Consider the following 19029-nt stretch of genomic DNA (forward strand, 5'->3'; position numbering starts at 1 on the left):
TAGCTGTAGATAATATTACATCTGTGAGATGGTTGTGGGTAATTTTTTCTCTAATGATTAAAATTTTATTTGTGAAGAACTTTATGAAGTCATTACTAGTTAACGTTAAAGGGATGGTTGGCTCAACAGTACTCTGACTTTTTGTCAGCCTGGCTACAGTGCTGAAGAGAAACCTGGGGTTGTTCTTATTTTCTTCAATTAGTGACGAATAGTAAGATGTTCTAGCTTTACGGAGGGCTTTCTTATAAAGCAACAAACTATTTATCCAGGCTAAATGATGATCTTCTAAATTTGTGACACGCCATTTCCTCTCCAGCTTACGAGTTATCTGTTTTAGGCTACGTGTTTGAGAATTATACCACGGAGTCAGGTACTTCTGGTTTGAGGCCTTAGTTTTCACCGGAGCTACAGTATCCAGAGTCGTACGTAGTGAGGAGGTAAAATTATTAACAAGATGATCGACCTCTGTTGGAGTAGTGTTCAGGTAGCTGCTCTGCTCTGTGTTGGTACAGGGCATTGAAGATGATAACAGTGGGTGGATTATATTCTTAAACTTAGTTACAGCACTTTCAGAAAGACGTCTACTGTGATGAAGTCTACTCCCCACTGCCGTGTAATCAATTATTGTAAATGTTATCAGGAAATGATCAGACAATAGAGGGTTTTCAGGAAACACTGTTAAATGTTCAGTTTCTATGCCATATGTTAAAACAAGATCTAGAGTGTGATTAAAGTTGCGGGTGGGTTCTTTTACATTTTGAGAGAAGCCAATTGAGTCTAATAACAGATTAAATGCCATGTTGAGGCTGTCATTTTTAGCATCTACATGGATGTTAAAATCACCCACAATAACTATTTTATTTGAGCTGAGCACTAAATCAGATAAAAAGTCTGAGAAATCAGAGAGAAACTCTGTGTAAGGCCCAGGTGGACAATAGATGATAACAAGTAAGACTGGTTTCTGAGTTTCACAGCTGGGGTGGACAAGGCTAAGCATCAGGCTTTCAAATGAATTAAAAGTCTGTTTTGGTCTTTGGTTGATTAATAGGCTGGTGTGAAAAATTGCTGCCACACCGCCCCCTCGGCCTGTGCTTCGAGATTTCTGGTAGTTAGAATGACTCGGGGATGTTGATTCATTTAAACTAACATAATCATCCTGCTGCAACCAGGTTTCTGTAAGGCAGTCAGTCAATTCGTTGAACAATTATTAAGTCATTGTCACGACCCGCGGGATCAGCAAGGCGCTGATCGTCATGTTTCCATCTCTTGCGCTCTCTGTCTCTCTCTCTCCTGTTTTGCCGGGGTGGAACTCATGGTGGGTTCACGCCCTCGGCCCACGCCTCCCTGTATTGGAAACACCTGGACCTCATCAAGACCAGCTGGTACTTAAGAGGGAAGAGGTCTGCTGTTTGTCGCTGGATCGATGTTAAACTCTCATTCCCCGGACCTATCTCTGTGTTTCCTCGAGCGGTGTGTGGAAGGAGCGACTGGTCACTAGTGGAAAGAGAGGTCAGAGTGGAGCGCATGTATGATTTCCCTTTTTCCCTGGAGCCCTGTCCCCCTCACGTCTTGTATATAGCACTATCCCTGCACAGCCTGTAAATACACTTGGTGAAGAAATTGTAAATAAACTTTCATTGTTAAACTCACAACTTAGGAGTCCTGTGTGTGGATCCTCAAGGGCAACCCGTGACAGTCATGTACTAACAGAGACTTGGAGGAGAGAGACCTAATGTTTAATAATCCACATTTCACCGTTTTACTCTTTGGTTCAGATGTGGATACTGTATTGTTCTTTCTTTGTGATTTTTTATGTTAAGTTGTTTATTGCTAGTTTTTAGTTTGTTTTTTTTCTGTTTGGGAGCTGACACAGTCTCTATGGAGATGGGGTTTTGGGGGGGAACAGGAGGAGAGAAGCTGCAGAGAGGCGTGTAAGACTGCAACTCTGCTTCCTGGTCCCAACTCTGGATAGTCATATTTTGGGGGGTTTAATAAATTTGTCCATATATCTAGAAATGAGAGTTGAATCATCCAAAGTGGGGTGGATGCCGTCTCTCCAGGTTTCCTCCAGAAAGTTTCTCAATTATCTATGAATTCCACATCGTTTTTTGGACACCACTCAGACAGACAGCAATTTAAGGAGAATATGCGGCTAAAAATGTCACTCTTGGTAGTGATGTGTCGGTCGCGAACGAAACGGCTCTTAGAGCTGTCTCTTTGAAGTGAACGACGCGAACCGGCTCCTTATTGGGAGCCATGGTTTTTTGTTTCTTTCTTTCTTTCTCTCACTCCCTCTCTGGCACTTTTTTTCACTTCACTCCACACGTAAGCCTTGTGCTTGCGCTGAGCAGAGGGGGGAGGGGTGGTAGTTACAGTCGCAGTAGCACAGGAACAGAGCGGCGGGGAAGACAGAGAAAGAGAGCCAGGGACAACAACGTCACATTAGAAAAGTATAGTGATCATCCACAACTATTTTCAGTTGCGGATGATAAAGCATTCAGAATGTTTATTCATGAAGGCCTATATGACAGAGAATGTGCATCTTCTTTTTGTTTTGCATATTTTAATTTATATTTTATTGTGTTGTGGTTTGCAGTGTTTTGTGTTGTTTCACTTTAAATTTGTTTAAAAGGAAAAGGCTGAAAATTTAAAAAGTTAAAAGTTGAAATGTAAATAGTTGGTTTTTGTATTATATAATTTATTTATTACATTTTATGTGGAGTGAATAAATAAAAGTATATTTATGGTTGTCCCTAGAGACAAAGCCTGTACAAACTCAAAAACACGTACAAATTTCTAAGCACGTACAAAATCCAAAGCACGTGAAACCTCCAAAACACAACGGAAGTGCTCCAGGATGCTATGGGCAGTGTTGAGCTTTTGTTACCTAGTGGCTACACAAGCTAGGAAGTACCAACGACCGGATTTGGTGTGTTGTAGTAACAGGCAAATGAACTTTTTTTTTTTAAATTATTTGAATATATATGAGTATTTGTGTATAATTACACAAACAATACACATATGCTTTCAATTGTGTAATTTATCTAGTTAGCTCTGTTTTGGAAGTTCACTTAACGCTAGCAATGTTTTTTGGAGTTTTTACATGCTTTGGAGTTTGTACTTGTTTTAGAGATTGTATGTGCTTTGTCTCTAGGGGCCACCGTATATATTTATATATAAACATATATAAATAAAATCAAGGTTTTTTTTTACATTAGTAATTCCTTTTGTGCATAATTTTATATTGTTGTTGATAATAAATTAATTAAAGCAACAAAACAACCTGAAGAGCCGGCTCTTTCTAGTGAGCCGAGCTGAAACAGACGGTTCTCTAAAAAGAGTCGGAATTCCCATCATTAACTCCTGGTCTGATTGGGGAGGGGACCAGAGAAAACTACAGATTCCGACATTGTTTTGGCAAAGTTACACACCGATTTAATATTGATTTTAGTGACCTCCGATTGGCGTAACCGGGTGTCATCCCAGATAGCAAGGAAACATTGAAACAATGTTGAGTCAATATCAGGCGACGTCATTGAAGCAACGTTGAAGTGTGACGTTGACCCAACATCACTCTTGCACCCATTTTTAACGTTGAAACAACGTCAGGTTTTGATGTTGAATCAATGTTGAAACCTGACATTGATTCGACGTTATATTTTCTAACACTGTTGACATTGAAACAATGTCAGATTCTGATATTGAAACACTGTTGAGATATGGTATTGATTTTCCACCTCTTTCGCACAGTTGCTTTTTATTGAAAAAAACAAAAAACCAAAAAAGGTCAATAGACATGTATCATTTGCAAAATACTTTATTAAAAGACAAAGTTTCCTATTTACATTTCTATGTTTCACGTCACTTTTTATTATTTACTCCGGGATGGGGATGGATGATGGGCGTCCTGCGCGCCACCCGTACGACCTGGAGCATATCTGAGCCATTTCTGGACTGCTTGAGCAAAGACCAACTCAGACATAGAGTTCGCCCCTACCTGCTGCGCCAGGCCATCTAGGACAAAAAATAGACACACAAAAAAAGGGAATTAGAGCACATGAATAAGCTCTTGTTAATTGTCTTCAGCAGGGAGAAAGTATGTAAACTCCTAGGCTGATAAACATGAAAGTCACCAGGCGGAAATCAGCAAACTGCCGCATTTGATTCCCAAAGAGCTATAAGCTGAAAATGCGATATGTCTTAGCATGGTGTGCCGTGTATCCTTTAAAAAAAAAAAAAGAAAACATGGGTCCTCGGGCTGTACAAAGTGTACAACCCGAGGACAAAACAAGCCGAAGACCAAAGACTCCATCTCCAGATTAACCGGACATGAAAGTCTTGTTATTAAGAAAGACAAAGTAATATAGCAAAAAACAGACATAGGAAATGTGAAATGCACCCAGCACATCAATTGATCCCTTTATTGTTCACTTTAAGCTCATAAAACTACAATAAATGTTAAAACTTACCAAATATGCATCTGCACGGCGCTGTCTCTTTAAATGCCCTTTTTTGCTTTGTCTGGTCCTTGTTTTTTTCCCCCTGCCCAGTTGAGTACAGAGGCCAGCTCCTTTGTAATGGCATAAACCATTACACGGCGGACTCGCACCTCCAGTGTGGTCCAGCAGCACCAATCAACGCAAAGCGTCTCACCTATAGACACATTTTATGAGATGGAATTAGCGAGTCTCATGTCTTAAATGTGTATGCAAGTGCCTGTGTGTTTACTTCATGTAATTGATGATAGAAACATGTCATTTAGTTTTCCCTAAAGCCTGATTTTCAAGTCATACAAAGAATAAACCAAAGTATTGGCAGTGCAATGTATTTCTATTCCCTTTTGTTGGATATTCATTTGTTAGTTCTTGTAACTGCTAAAAGTGTTTACTAGTTTTTGCCTGTCACATATATTTGTTATACCATGTAAACTGTGAAATTCCAAGATTTTCAAACTTGCCTTGTAATAGTGGCTTCACAGAGTCTCTGGAATCTACAGAAAAAAAAAATCACAACAAGATGACATTCAGGAGTATAAATTAGGTTTTTTTTTTTTAGATAAGAGTACAATGACATTGTGATGCAGCTTTAAAGCTTTTTTAAAAGCATACCATCTATAGGGAAGACATCAGACTCTGCATGCTGGCGAGATCGCAAAGCTGTGTCGGTTTGTGCCGGAGTGGCGAAAGGTGCCGGAAGCTGGGTGGGGCATTATGATGGTTGCTATCAGTGGGCTGGGGGGCAGACTGCGGAGTGATGAGGGCTGTTTAGAAAAAGATAATTTTTTAAGTATTTAAGAATACAGACAACTTGTCAAAAAAGTTTCCTTGTGTCAGACACAGATATGTACACAGACACTAGACAGTATTTTATTACCTGGTATTTTCACTCGAGGGGCCTGGGGAAACCGTTTTTTTGTAGGCTGCTCATCCTCTGAGTCCGTATATGTGTACAGGGGATTTGGTCTAAAGAAAATAAATTAAAAACGGTCTTAAGTAATTGTAAATATGCTTTTGGCATATTGTTTCCTAAAGTTAGTTTGATTTCTAACAACACACACAGGAAACAGAGACGTGCAAGAAGGTACAGTATACAATGAATTTTTGAAGTGCACAAGTGTACACGGCTTTGCATTTTTAAAAAGTTTACAAACTTCCACTTTTTGGACTATATTATGTGGTGATATTGCAGTATGCAAGCACCACAGATATGTATAAAAGACAAGATCATAAATTCTTAACAATCAAAGATATGTTTGTGAATATAAAGGTTTTACTTGTGCTTTCTTTTAAGACTGGTCTGGGTTTCTTCTTCGGACTGAAGGTCAGACGTATCACAGCGTTCACGTGGATATCTCTGAAGACTGCGTTCTGCTTCGTGAAATGTGCCTGGAAATACAAACACAATGTACGGCCAGACATACATTACGTGTGGACAAAAGGTGCAAACGCATAGAAAAATCAGCGGTTTCAGAAATACGCTGGTACGTGTGGACGTAGCCTTATTCATTATTCAAGGCACAAACGGAAAGTCATGTACGCGTGCAACTTAAAGTTAGTTGAGCGTGCAACGTACAGTCACGCATGCTGCGTGAGCATTCAAACTGAGTCTAAAGTTTTCGTGTGCGCATTGAAGCGAGTGCTCTCCAATCATCAAAAGTAACAAAGTCATTGAACACGTTTATACAGTTAACTTTACGTTTATCAATCATATATCACAGATTTAGAATTTTTTGTAGTACTAAGCAACTACAGAGCGAAAGTCTGGGTCAAGCGCCGAGGCGACGGCAAGAACAAAGGAAACCTCGAAGCGTTAAAGCTAGCTTTGTAAGGGAATATAACGAAGAAATTATGAAACGAAAATGTTTTCTTTGTTGATATACTTTGTTCGCAGTGCAATTTATTTGTTGCCAGATTGTAAGAAGTAGACACAATTTAAAAAACTCGTTAATGTACAACATTAACAAGTTTTTTTTTTAATGTTATTCAAATGCAAACATGGAAATACCGAGTAGGAAAAAAAAATCATTCATTCTTACCTTATACTAATCGTGGTGCGGGCCAGTGCAGTGCATGAACTGATGCCTTCTCCGGTCAATTCCGCTGAGAGTAAATTAAATGTCCCGCTCTACTGTAGAAGACAATGAATACCGGGGGAGGGGGGGGGGGGGATGTACCAATGTGAGAGGGGTGCTGCGGAATAGTCCAAGTGATCGCTGCTTTAATTTCCCGGTCAACTATACATAAATTGCACGTAGACACGATTTTTTAAAGCTGGTGAACTAGACCAAGTCATTTATAACAAATGAACAATAAATCTACTTTCTCTGGTACTTTATACCCGATCAGTTGCAATGCAATTTAATGCTCAACTACAAATCGATGGTTTTTGATGGTGACCGGAGCCGAATGATCGTCAACTATAAATAGACGTTTTCTCGATGTTGTTGTTGTCACCTGGTCGACTATAAATAGATCAAATATCAATGACAAAAAAACAACGGTGAATCAACATCGTTACAACGTCCCTATAGTAAGACCGTCGGTTTACCACAGTATTTCAATGTTGTTACAACATTGGCATTTCAACCCCGACCATATACGACGGTTCGGATGAAAAATCAACATAGATTCAATGTCGTCTTGCTATCTGGGATTACTGCCGATGTGAATTATAATTTTACTGAATTTACGTTTACCCTTAGCCAGCAGTTTTAAATTTCCCTCAATGTCGCCTGCTCTGGCCCCTGGAAGACAATTGACTATGGTTGCTGGTGTCTCTAGCTTTGCATGTCTCAGAACAGAATCGCCAGTTACCGGAGTTTGACCCCCGGTGGGTTGTCGCCGAGTGGGGAAAAACGGTTTGACATATGAACAGGTTGGTGGTGTACCTGGGGCTTCTGTTTAAGACTATGCTTCCTCCTCACCGTCACCCAGTCGCCCTCTTTCCCCAGCTGCTTGGGGTCTGCTGGGGAACAGCTAGCGGGGCCTACGCTATCTTCGGCTACACCGCCTATAGGAGCCTGGCTAGCTACAGGTGGATCGAGGCTGTGAAGCTGAGTCTCCAATTCAGCAATCCTGGCCTCCAGAACTGCAAATATGCTACATTTGTTACAAGTATCATTACTGCTAAAGTAGGCCGAGGAGTAACTAAACATCTGACACAATGAGCAGGAAAGTGCAGGAGGGACAGGTGAAGAGGCCATGCTGCTAGCGAGTCGGCTACGAGCTAAGTATAAGAACAAGATGGTAAGATTGAAAACATGAAGTGGCCAGCACAGTCTCCAGACTTAAACTTCATCAAGCTAGTTTGGGATGACTGGACAGAAGAGTGAAAGCAAAGCAACCTACAAGTGCCACACATTTGTGGGAACTTCAGTGCAAGTTTTCTAGCCCTGAAGATGGTAGTTAAAATTAAGAAAAGAAGATAAACTGATGCTGAATGTACAATTTTTTAACAAAACAAAAACTTCTGAGTATATGTTAACTGAAGCCAGAGGTAACTTGTGTACTTTGTTTTGGAAGAGTAGGGATGGAGCAGTTAAGACCAGCTTTATGATTTCCTAAAAAACTGAAAAACAGTAAGTAGTTTCAGAACATGATCCTCTCCAGGCAAAGTGTAACAAGACAGATTGTGCCACTGTAGGAAACGTGGTATTTCAGCTGAACAACAAAGCTGACTTTTTGCTTGGCTCTGGTTGAGAGCTGTCTTGAACATCTTAGATATCATGGATAGACTTGAGCTGAAATGGGACAAACTACCAAGTGGCACAACTGATGGTTGTCCAAATTTGACAGGGAAATGCAGGTAATTAAGGTAATTAAACTACAAGCTAGATAGCAATAGTGGCACCGTTTAGCTCAGTGGGATTAGCAGATGACCACATGCCATATGTCTGGGGAGCAGTAGGCCCAGGTTTAAGTCCGACCTGCGGCCCTTTGCTGCATGTCTTCCCCTCTCTGTATCTCTCCACTGTCACTATTAATTGTTTGATATTTTTATTGGTTAATTATAACATCTACTATTTCCAGTAGTGGTTTATAAACAGATCAGTTCAGTTTACTGGTGAGCCATGCACAGCAGTCCCAGTTTCTCATGTGTGTCATTGAGAAAATTACTTGCTCACCCCTGTTCTAGGTCGTAATCCCACATCTGGGGTTGCCAAGTCTATATAGGAATGGGGAATAAGGAGAGCTGGATTCCCAGACAAACGTTGCAAGTATAAAAAGTGGTTCAGAATGGATGGAAATCTGGTTTTGGAAACTCTTTCATAAACTGGTTAAAAATATTATATAATTCCCTAACAGCCTGTGTCAGGACAAATGACCAAACATCCTCCAGCTTCTGTCTCCAGATTGGCACCAGGCAGTCATGCCCACTCTCCCCTTCACTGTTTGCAGTTTTTATCGAACCACTAGCAACAGCAATCAGACAGGCTATTCCGATTAAGGGTATAAAATGCAAGAATGTAGAACATAAAATCAGCCAGGAGCCAGGAGGGAGGGGGTGAGTGAGTGAGTGATTCGTACATGCTATGATTCAGCACAGGAAGGGAGGGGGTGAGTGAGTCAGTGATTCGTTCAGCTCGTTTGAGCAGTGAGCCAGGAGGGAGGGGTGAGTGAGTCCTGAGTGATTCGCTTACGCTACGATTCAGCACAGGAGGGAGGAGGTTAGTGAGTCCTGAGTGATTCGCTTACGCCATGATTCAGCACAGCAAGGGAGGGGGTGAGTAACTCAAATGTTCTGTTAGCGTGTTAGCTGAGCGATGCTACTGTGAACCGAGGAGCTATTGTCTTGAGGTGAGCTTCTACTCAGGGTTTTTTCTTCCAGTTCAGAGCAGAAATGTTTTTGTTAAGAAACTGGCTGTTGTTTTTTTCCCACAATTTTAATTATAAGCTAGATATATTTCTACTAATGAAATTAGTTTGCTAACAGCAACAGGGATGAGTCAGTGAGTCAGTTGTGCTTGTGAATCATGATTCACGAGTCAGTAAAGTGATTCTCGAGTTTTGAACAATTCGTTCACGAATCGAACATCACTAGTCTTAATGCGGATGATGTGTTGCTTTTTCTCCAAAGCCAATCTCTCTCTGAAGTAATTGCATTAATAAACCCTTTCGCAAAGTTTCTGATTATTCAATAAACTGTTTAAAATCTGCAGTTCTTCTGATTAATTGCTCCTTCCATAATTCTTCTTCTGCCCCACTACAATCTGGAAATATTAAATATTTAGGTATTAATTACCTAACTAAACTGAGGTATTAACTAAACTAAACCACATTCCACTTTTAAAGAAAGTAGAAGACGATCTGGCTAGATGGAAATCTGTACCCATATTCATGTGAAGGGTCGCATAAAAATAATGCTCTTGCCAAGAATCAATTATTTGGTCCCAATGATCCTGAGTAAACCATCACCGGTCTGGTTTAGCTCTCTGGAATCATCCATTTCTAAATTCCTTTGGAAAGATAAACCCAGCGTATTAGTTTGAAAATGCTACAAAGGGCCAAGGATAATTTAGGACTATATCTGCCTAACTTTCAACACTACTTCTTAGCCAACAGGCTTCAATTCATCTCAGAATGGTTAAACATAACCTCTTAGAGGAGCCCTGGCAGGAGGTAGAACAGGCACTATGTAATAATATAGAGATTTTGGACCTAGCATTCATTAGATCAAACATGAAATGAAATGTATGCTTTAACAGCATCAATATCGGCTCCTCTCTGACAGCATGGTGAGAGTTTCTAAAAATAAGAGTTTTCATTAATCCCATTCAAATGTATACCCATTTGGAACAGGCCTGACATACTACAGCACAATAATATGCTTAACTGCCTCAAAGAGATTCTGGCAAACTGTCAGGCGACTCACGAGGGGAATGCAGTGCTCTACCTGCACTGTGTATAGGGCGAGTGGAGCACTACTGACTTCGAATGAGAACATTGTCAGGCGATGGAAGGAATACTTCGAGGACCTCCTTAATCCCAATGGCACATCTTCCTTGGAGGAAGCAGAGTCTGGGGACAAAAGGGACAACTCGCCTATCTCTGGGGGTGAGGGCACTGAGGCAGTTAAACAACTCCTTGGTGGCAGAGCCCCTGGGATGGATGAGGTCCACCCTGAGTTCCTGAAGGCTCTGGATGTTGTAGGGCTGTGACATACCTGGGGACAGGAAGGTGTGTTCCAACTATAAGGGGATCACACCCCTCAGCCTCCGTAGGAAAGTCTATGCCAACGTGCTGGAAAGGAGAGTCCATCCATTAGTCGAACCATGGATATAGGAGGAACAATGCAGTTTTCGTCCTGGTCGTGGAACAGTGGACCAGCTTTTTATCCTCTCAAGGACACTTGAGGGTGCATGGGACTTAGGCCAACCAGTCTGGAGGTACTTTGTGGACTTGGGGAAAGCATTTGGCCCTTCGGCCCTCGCGGTGTCCTGTGGGAGGTGCTTCGGGAGTATGGGGTGTCTGGCCCATTGCTACGGGCCATTCGATCCTAACACAACCGTTGCAAGAGCTTGGTCCGCATAGCATGCAATAATTCAGACTCATTCCCGGTGGGTGATGGACTCCACCAGGAGTGCCCTTTGTCACCAATTCTGTTAATAATTGTTATGGACAGAATGTCTAGGTGTAGCCAAGTGGCAGAAGACTGTCACCTGGGTGGTCTCAGAATCTTATCTTTGCTTTTCGCAGACGATGTGGTTCTGTTGGCTTCATTGGGTGATGGCCTGCAGCTGCACTGGAATCGTTCGCAGTTGAGTGTGAAGCGGTGAGAATGAGAATCACCATCTCCGAATCTGAGGCTATGGTCCTCAGCCAGAAAAGGGTGGACTGCCCACTCCGGGTCAGAGACGAGTTCCTGCCCCAAGTGGAGGAGTTTAAATATCTCAGGATCTTATTCACAAGTGATGGGAGAAGGGAGTGGGACATTGACAGACGGATCGCTGCTGTGGCTGCAGTGATGCGGATGTTCTTATTGATCGCAGATACAAGCAATGGAAATGAGCTTTTTCCAAAGAGTGCTCTCCCTTAGAGATAGGATAGGGTGAGAAGTTCAGCCATCCAGGAGGGACTCAGAGTAGAGCCGCTGCTCCTCCACATCGAAAGGACACAGTTGAGGCTTTTTGATATCTCACTCAGGAGGCATCTGATAAAGATGCCTCCTGAGTGAGGTGCTCCGGGCATGTCCCACTGGGAGGAAGCCCTGGAGCACCTCCAGGACATGCTCTCTCACCCTCTTTTTTCCTCTCCTTCAAGATTCAAGATTCTTTATTTGTCACATGCATAGTTATATGAGTACAACACACAGTGAAATGTATCCTGACATGCTCCTCGACTGTGCAAAAAGGGAGAGAACATTATAAACATTTAGCGAATATTACAGGAGGACATTATGTGCAGTAAGTAGCATTATATGCAGCAAGTAAGTGAATTGTGTACATTAAATGTATTAATACTAAATAAAATAGAAAATCTGATTCTGCCTGATTGCAGAAGTTCCAACAGATTGTTGCCGGGATATGACGGGTTCTTCAATATCTGAGCTGCTCTAGTCCAGCATCTCCTGGTGTAGATGTCCTGAAGGGAGGGGAGAGCAGTCCTGCAGCAGCGTTCTGCCGTACGGATCACCCTCTGAAGACCTTTTTGATCCTTAACCTCAAACCTTAACCTCAACACCCTCCACATCAAAAAGATGTGGAGGGTGTTGAGGTTTCAGGTCTCTTGTGTTCCAATTTACTGATATTGCTATCATTCAGCATAGCTACATCTATCACTACAGCAGACTTCTTCTGCTTGTCCACCCCTACTATGTCTGATTGGTTAGCCATTACTCTGTCAGAAGAGGACTGAGATCTTCCTTTTCTAACTGGCTGATGGACTTCCTGTCAGAAAGACCCCAGTCAGTCAAAGGTGGAAACCGAACACAACTGCAAGCACTATGGACTCTCAATGGATAAATGCTGAGTCTTCTTTACATACACTATGCAGACCAACACCAGCAATATAAATTTTGGAATTTGGGGGATTATACTACAGTCACTGGGTTTATCACTAAAGGAAACCAGCTTAGGGATGTCACAGGGACGAAAAGAGGACCAGTGGACTGGTATATCTCTCTCAAATTGCAGATGAGACCAAAAAGGTTTATTGAGCCTAGGAGGATGAAGTAGCGTCACACTCAAACTGAGATGCGCTGATCACAGCTGAGAGAAAAGGAGCTTGCACATTAGCTCTAAGAGAGAGAAGAAGTATGAGTATAATGGAGGAAGAAAATGAAAGGAAAACACTTTATTTGAAAGAGCTGGAACTCAGACATGGTGGTCCTGCTTTGCCAAATGCATTTATCTAATATCACCATTGTGTGACGAGGATAAGGATAAATATTTTGTCCTGTTTGATTGTGTGGCTAAAACATTGGGTTGGCTGCTAGATGTGTGGACTTTATTTTATTATTGCAGTCTATCTTTATAGAGTTAAAGGATGCGATTATTTTGGTCCTCCATCCATCAAAGTGCTTGATGGGCAGAATAAAAGTGTTAATGATGTGCATTTGTTAGAGACTTAGAGCTTTTTATTGTCATTGTGCAGTTTCTTGCACAGCGAAATTGGGTAGCTGGACCACAAAGGTGCAAAAGTAAGAAGAAGAGAAACCAATATAGAACGAAGGGGGAAAACATAAATAAATAAATAAAATAAAAAGCAGTGTATATGTATACATATATGTGAGTGAAACTATATACATGGTGTATGTGTAAGAAACATTGAAACAGACTGGGACCAAAATAATTGCACATGAGCCAAAAATATTGCACAGAACATGGAAAGACTGAGATATTGCACATAGATGATCAACAGCAGTCTCAGAGTGGATGTGTTGGGGAAGTCTTTACACACTCTTAGTTTGCATTAAGAGTTCTGACAGCCCACGGGAAGAAGCTGTTCTTTAGTCTGTTGGTTTTGCACCTGATGGATCTGAGCCTTTTTCCAGAGGGCAGGATGTTGAAGAGGTGGTGGTTAGGATGGAGGTGGTCCTTTATAATTGCCCTGGCTCTGGAGAGACATCTTGAGCTGGCAATTAAGTTCAGGGAGGGGAGTGGACAGCCGATCACCTTCTCTGCAGTTCTGATGACCCTCTGTAGTCTCTTCTTGTCAGCTGTTGTGCAACCAGCGTACCACACAGGGATGGCGTGCACCAGCACACTCTCGATAGTGGCACGGTAGAAGGACACTAGGAGTTCAGTCTGCAGCCTGTTCCATCTCAAAACCCTCAAGAAATGGAGGCGCTGCTGGGCTTTCTTTACTAGGGCTGATGTGTTTGTGGACCAAGATAGGTCCTCAGATATGTGGGTGCCGAGGAACTTAAAGGAGGACACCCTCTCCACATGAGGACACCCTCATGTGGAGTATCTCAGATCTGAGCAGAGTTGTGATTCTTTTTTTTTGCTTCCCTCCCTCCCTCACTCCCTTCTGTTTGATCTTGTGCCTGAGGAAGAAGTTGCACAGAAGGTGTGTGTATATCTGAGTAAGCCACATTCTTTTTCACCACATTCCTCACCAATGTTACTGATCTGGTTAAAAGAACAATGTAAAGTGATACTGTATTGTAATGTCATTTTTGCGAAAAATCAGGTAAACCAAATCAGACGATTCGATCTTATCCAATATATCCCATTCCGGCTGTCGGTGTGCCATCTGATCATGCTTTATTGGATTGTGTTGGCCCAATAAAGCCCCACAGAAATGCTTGTCACAATTTTTTATTAATTGTGATGTGTACGTTAACTAGGTTTCCTGAGGCAATTCCTATGGGAAATCTTACTCTTCCTGTGGTGGTCAAATCTGTGATGAAAAGGTCCTCAGTCTTTGGTCTGCGCGAATATATCCAGACTTCATAGCCCAGTTCTGTGCAAGTGATTAAACAGCTCGACATATTTCACTGTTATTCCAGTGTATACCACCCCAAAAGCCAAGGTGTACTCAAAGAGGTTTTATCAAACTGTCAAAAGCATGATCTGAGGACACTACCTTAAGTTTGATGCAGACTGGGTTGAGGGTGTTCATCTTCTGTTTGTGGCATGAGAGGTGGTGACTTTAATCCAGCTGCACTCATGTTCACTCTTAAACTGGGCCTTTTGAACTATTGAGGGGAAAATGGCTTTGGAATGAAAAACCACAGAATGCACTAGATTATGTCAGTGCTTTCTCCTTCAAACATCACTGGGCCTGCAAGTTAGAAAACAAAATCTGTACACAGTGCAGAGGAAGAGCAAAGGATTGTTTGTTACACATGCAGAAACAATTTACTATATATTGCTGCATGGTATTGCAGAATGTAGTTCTAGTACAAAAAGTTCACACTGCTTAGTGGCCACTAAGTGTTATGGGTCTGATTGCTTTTCTACACACTTTACAAAGATCAACAGTGTCACAAAGCCAGACTGCTCCCCTCTTCCACAAATGGAAGGCTGCATAGACTGTGTTGGCTTAGCATCTGTTGTTGGCAAGTGCCACTGATTCCTTGGGCCATATTTAACACATAGGGGGTGTAGGTGCTACATACCTTCAGTGTGCCAGTACATCCATCATCTTAATGTCATTTTTTCATTCTTATTAACCTGTTCTCTTGTCTGTTTTATTCTTAATGCTGATTGACTCCAGAAGTGTCACTATAAGCGGAACCATTGACTAGAAGAGTTGCGTCAACTCCATTCACTTCAGTGGACCTTTACATTTTTTTAGCAGTGGCAGAAGTGTGCTTTGTTATTAGCACATGTAAATTAAATTAATTTGTATGTGAACCATGTTAAGGGTTCAATCACCAGTGACTTAGTAGATTCAGGGCTACCCAGTAACACTTAATTGATTGAAAATTAGGTTCTATAAGTGTTATTTTCTCTGCTATTGTGAATCAGTTGTTCCTCATTTGATGGTGTTGAATGTTAGTGACATTATGAAATTAAGTTTTCAGCATGTTTATACAAGTGTATCCACTGGACGTATGACAAATTTAAGACTGCACTATGTTAAAGGAATGGCCATTTCTGTCATTTATGGCTATAAATATAGATTCAGGAAGTATATTTGATATTAGGCATAAAAAGAAAGCAAATTGTGTTTTAAGGGTTTGAGATTCAGTCCACTGTTATCCTCTGTTGTATTTTCATTCTCGTTTTGCTACACCAGATTCGTTTTGCTTTTACTATCAGTTGCGAAACAAGCAAACAAAGTTAAAAATATGCCACCGCTTTTAAAAAAATACATCACAAGGCTTAATGCTAAAAGTTTGTATTGTAGGCTTATAAAGTCTAAAAGATACTATGACAGTTTTAGTGTTTATATTTGTTACATAAATTCATAGTAACTGATGACAATTAGTACATATTAACTTAAAAAACTCTTGAATTTACATAACCTAAGTTGGGGAATAAAACTCACACCTTGCATTTACCAGTCCAAGCCTACACAGGTGTGTATTTAACAGAATTTTAGTGTTTTTTTAATGGACTTTGTTTGTTTGGGAACGACAGCTTGTTATTTACACACGGCTGATTTTTTTTTTTTAGATATTGTTTTTATACCTTCGTTTTTTGTTTTTTTTTTGTCTTAATTTTTTCCCTACCCTGGCCAGGGCTGTTTGGGTGCTGTTTGGGTGCTGTACTTGGTTACACACTGCTCTCCACCTGTTCAGAATGGTTTTTCCCTTTTTCATTTGGACCCACAACTCTATAAAAGAATTAGAGAAAAACTGCTGTACTGTTCACTTTATTAGAGATTTACATTGCGAATAAATGAATTGATGAAGTACTAAGTAAAAGTCAAAACATACATAAATGTGTTTGTAGCAAGGAGCCCACGCACACAGAGTGTTGTCAGGTTGATTGTCTATGGCAGCAGATTCTGTTGTTTTGGTGTTCTGCACACTGCGAACTCACTGTGTCACCCCTCCTCTGCAGTAGGCCAGAGACTCCGCCACAGTGTTAAAATGTCAAAATGTCCATTAAAAACATCTAATATTAATAATAAGTAGCAAGTGCAATGACACATGATGCACATGTCATGACCCAGTGTTTTGTGTTTTTTGAACATTGTTAAGCATTATTGTTTTGATCTTGAGGAGTAATTTATGTTTCCTAGGCTCTATTGGTTTACTTCAAACTTTAGTTTCCCTGTGCTCATGAGTTTTCTGTTATATTATGTATCTCTAGGGTACTGTAGGGTGACTAGTTTAGTTTCCTTTAGCGTACCCCTCTGGTCTTTGTCCTCGTCTTTTCTTTGTTTTAGTGTTTGGTTTCCTTCACTCTCCCTCTCTGTCTGTCATTACTGGGCCCTGTTGCTGTTTGCTTACAGCATCAAGTTTGTGTTTTGAGTCTGGGTCTCTGTTTATGTGTTTATCGTGCTTCCTGTCTTCCTGTATTCTTGTCTCGTTGTGTCTAATTGGTTCCAGCTGTGTCCTCCCACTCTCCTAATCACCTGTATGTGTATTTATTGTGTCAGTTCGCCTTTGTCCCTTGCCAGAACATCAGTTCACCTTCCTTCACGTCTTTTTAGGCTCTCTCATGTTTTTTTGAAAGCCTTACACAACACTTATCATGCAATTACTATAAGCATGATGAAAGGAAACTGAAAGGAAACTGGAAATTGTCATTTTTTTTAAATATTCTCTTTCATCAATATACTGTAATGCCTATTAGAATTCCACTGTTACAAAAGTTTAAAATATGTGAAAGAATATAAAATATACAAATATTTAACTACATTTATTTCACTGTGGTATACAAACCACTGCAGTACTAATTACAAAAATACAATTTTGTCCAACTGCTCATTAAGCACTATCAGAAGTCTACATGACAGACTTATTCTAAATGTTCTGCATAAATCATATAATCGTGGAGCATCGAGGCTGGCAATCGGTGACTCTTTCTGCTCCTGTCTTGACGGTGAACAAAGACCAGTGCATGTTGCAGCAGCTGCACCTTTTGCCTACCAGGAAGGAGAAGCCAAACCTCCAGGTAACTCACACAAAGACTTATGTATTAATACAACATACCACAGAATTTTGACCTTGCAGTGTCCCTGTTGTTTAGCTCCTGTTAGTCAGGTTTTAAGCTTTGGTTTTACTTTTTTAGGTTCCTTCTGCAAGATTACAAAGCCATAGGAAGTATGGGTGTTGAGGCTGCTGCAACATGCACTGGTGCAGGATAGAAATCCTGCATGCCACAAAATTTTAAATATTAATAATAATAATAAAAATAGTAATAGCAGTATAAAAAAGAAAACAAATACCCTCTTGCATTGTGGCCAGTCTTTATCCTTCAAGCTCAGAGCCTCCACCAGAGGCCTGGGACCTTAAGGGTCTTGTGCAGTCTTTTTGGTGTTCCTAGGACAGTGTTGTTCTGGACAAAAATCTCGAACGTTGTTCCTGGGATCTGCTGGAGCCACTCACCCAGCTTGGGGAGGTCGCTGCTCCAAGTGCCCTGAATGCCACTGGGACCACTGTTGCCTTCACCACATCTTCTTGAGCACCTTTCTCAGCCCTTGGCATTGCTCCAGCTTCTCATCTTCCTTTTTTCTGATTTTGCTATCATCCGGTATAGCTACATCTATCATTATTGCTGTCTTCCTGTACTTGTCCATCACTACTATGCCCGGTTGGTTAGCCATCACCAATTAGTTTCTCTGTATCTGCAAGTCCCACAGGATCTTTTTCAGTGGTGGTCAAGTTATGGATTGTCCATAATGCTGCATTCACATCTTCTAGTAGACCATTTAGAGGCTACTTCACATTCAAGGTTCAAGGTTCAAGGTTCTTTATTTGTCACATGCATAGTTATACAAGTATAACACACAGTAAAATGTATCCTGACACGCTCCTCAACATGTGCAAAAAAAAAAAGGGGGGGGGGGTAGAGGAATAACATTATAAATATATATATATATAGTATATACATTGGGTGAATGTGCAGTAGTAGCAGCAAGCAGGTGAATTCTGTACATTAATATGAATAGACATCTGACTATTTTACAGAATGGACAATATAAACATATTTAAAGTTAAAGGAATTGAGTGTCTGGAGGAGAGTCTCAGTCTCAGCCCGGATGATGCGGAACCTTCTACCAGATTGTAGAAGTTGGAACAGTTTGTTGCCAGGATGGGACGGGTCCTTCAGTATCTGCGTTGCGGCATCTCCTGGTGTAGGTGTCCTGAAGCGGGGGGAGAGCAATCCTGCAGCAGCGTTCCGCTCTACGGATCACTCTCTGGAGAGCTTTTTGGTCCTTCATCATCTTGGTAATTGGCCTCAGAGGGTCCAGGGATACCTGAGAGAATACCAGAAGGCAAAATTGCAGACATCGAGAACAGCTACAAGTACCTCGGATTTCAACAAGCACATGGAAAAGTATGAAGAGGCTGCTACGAAGGCCCAACCACTAAATACCTGCAGAAAATAAGGCAAGTCCTGAGGAGTCAGCTGAATGGGAAGAACAAGATCCAGGCAATCAACACCTACCCCCAGCCTGTGATCAG

At 41.2% G+C, this 19029-nt stretch overlaps 1 long non-coding RNA gene across 1 annotated transcript; it reads right to left on the reverse strand.

Annotated features, from left to right (window-relative positions):
- Positions 1-3801: 3801 nt before the first annotated feature.
- On the reverse strand, positions 3802-5216 carry LOC134628392 (uncharacterized). Its single transcript, XR_010093977.2, has 4 exons — positions 5109-5216; positions 4958-4990; positions 4470-4653; positions 3802-4014 (listed from the first exon to the last, which is right to left on the reverse strand). It is a non-coding gene; the product is annotated as an uncharacterized LOC134628392 (long non-coding RNA).
- Positions 5217-19029: the final 13813 nt, after the last annotated feature.

Source organism: Pelmatolapia mariae, linkage group LG6 (assembly GCF_036321145.2).
Source record: "Pelmatolapia mariae isolate MD_Pm_ZW linkage group LG6, Pm_UMD_F_2, whole genome shotgun sequence".
Classification (NCBI taxonomy): Eukaryota; Metazoa; Chordata; class Actinopteri; order Cichliformes; family Cichlidae; genus Pelmatolapia; species Pelmatolapia mariae.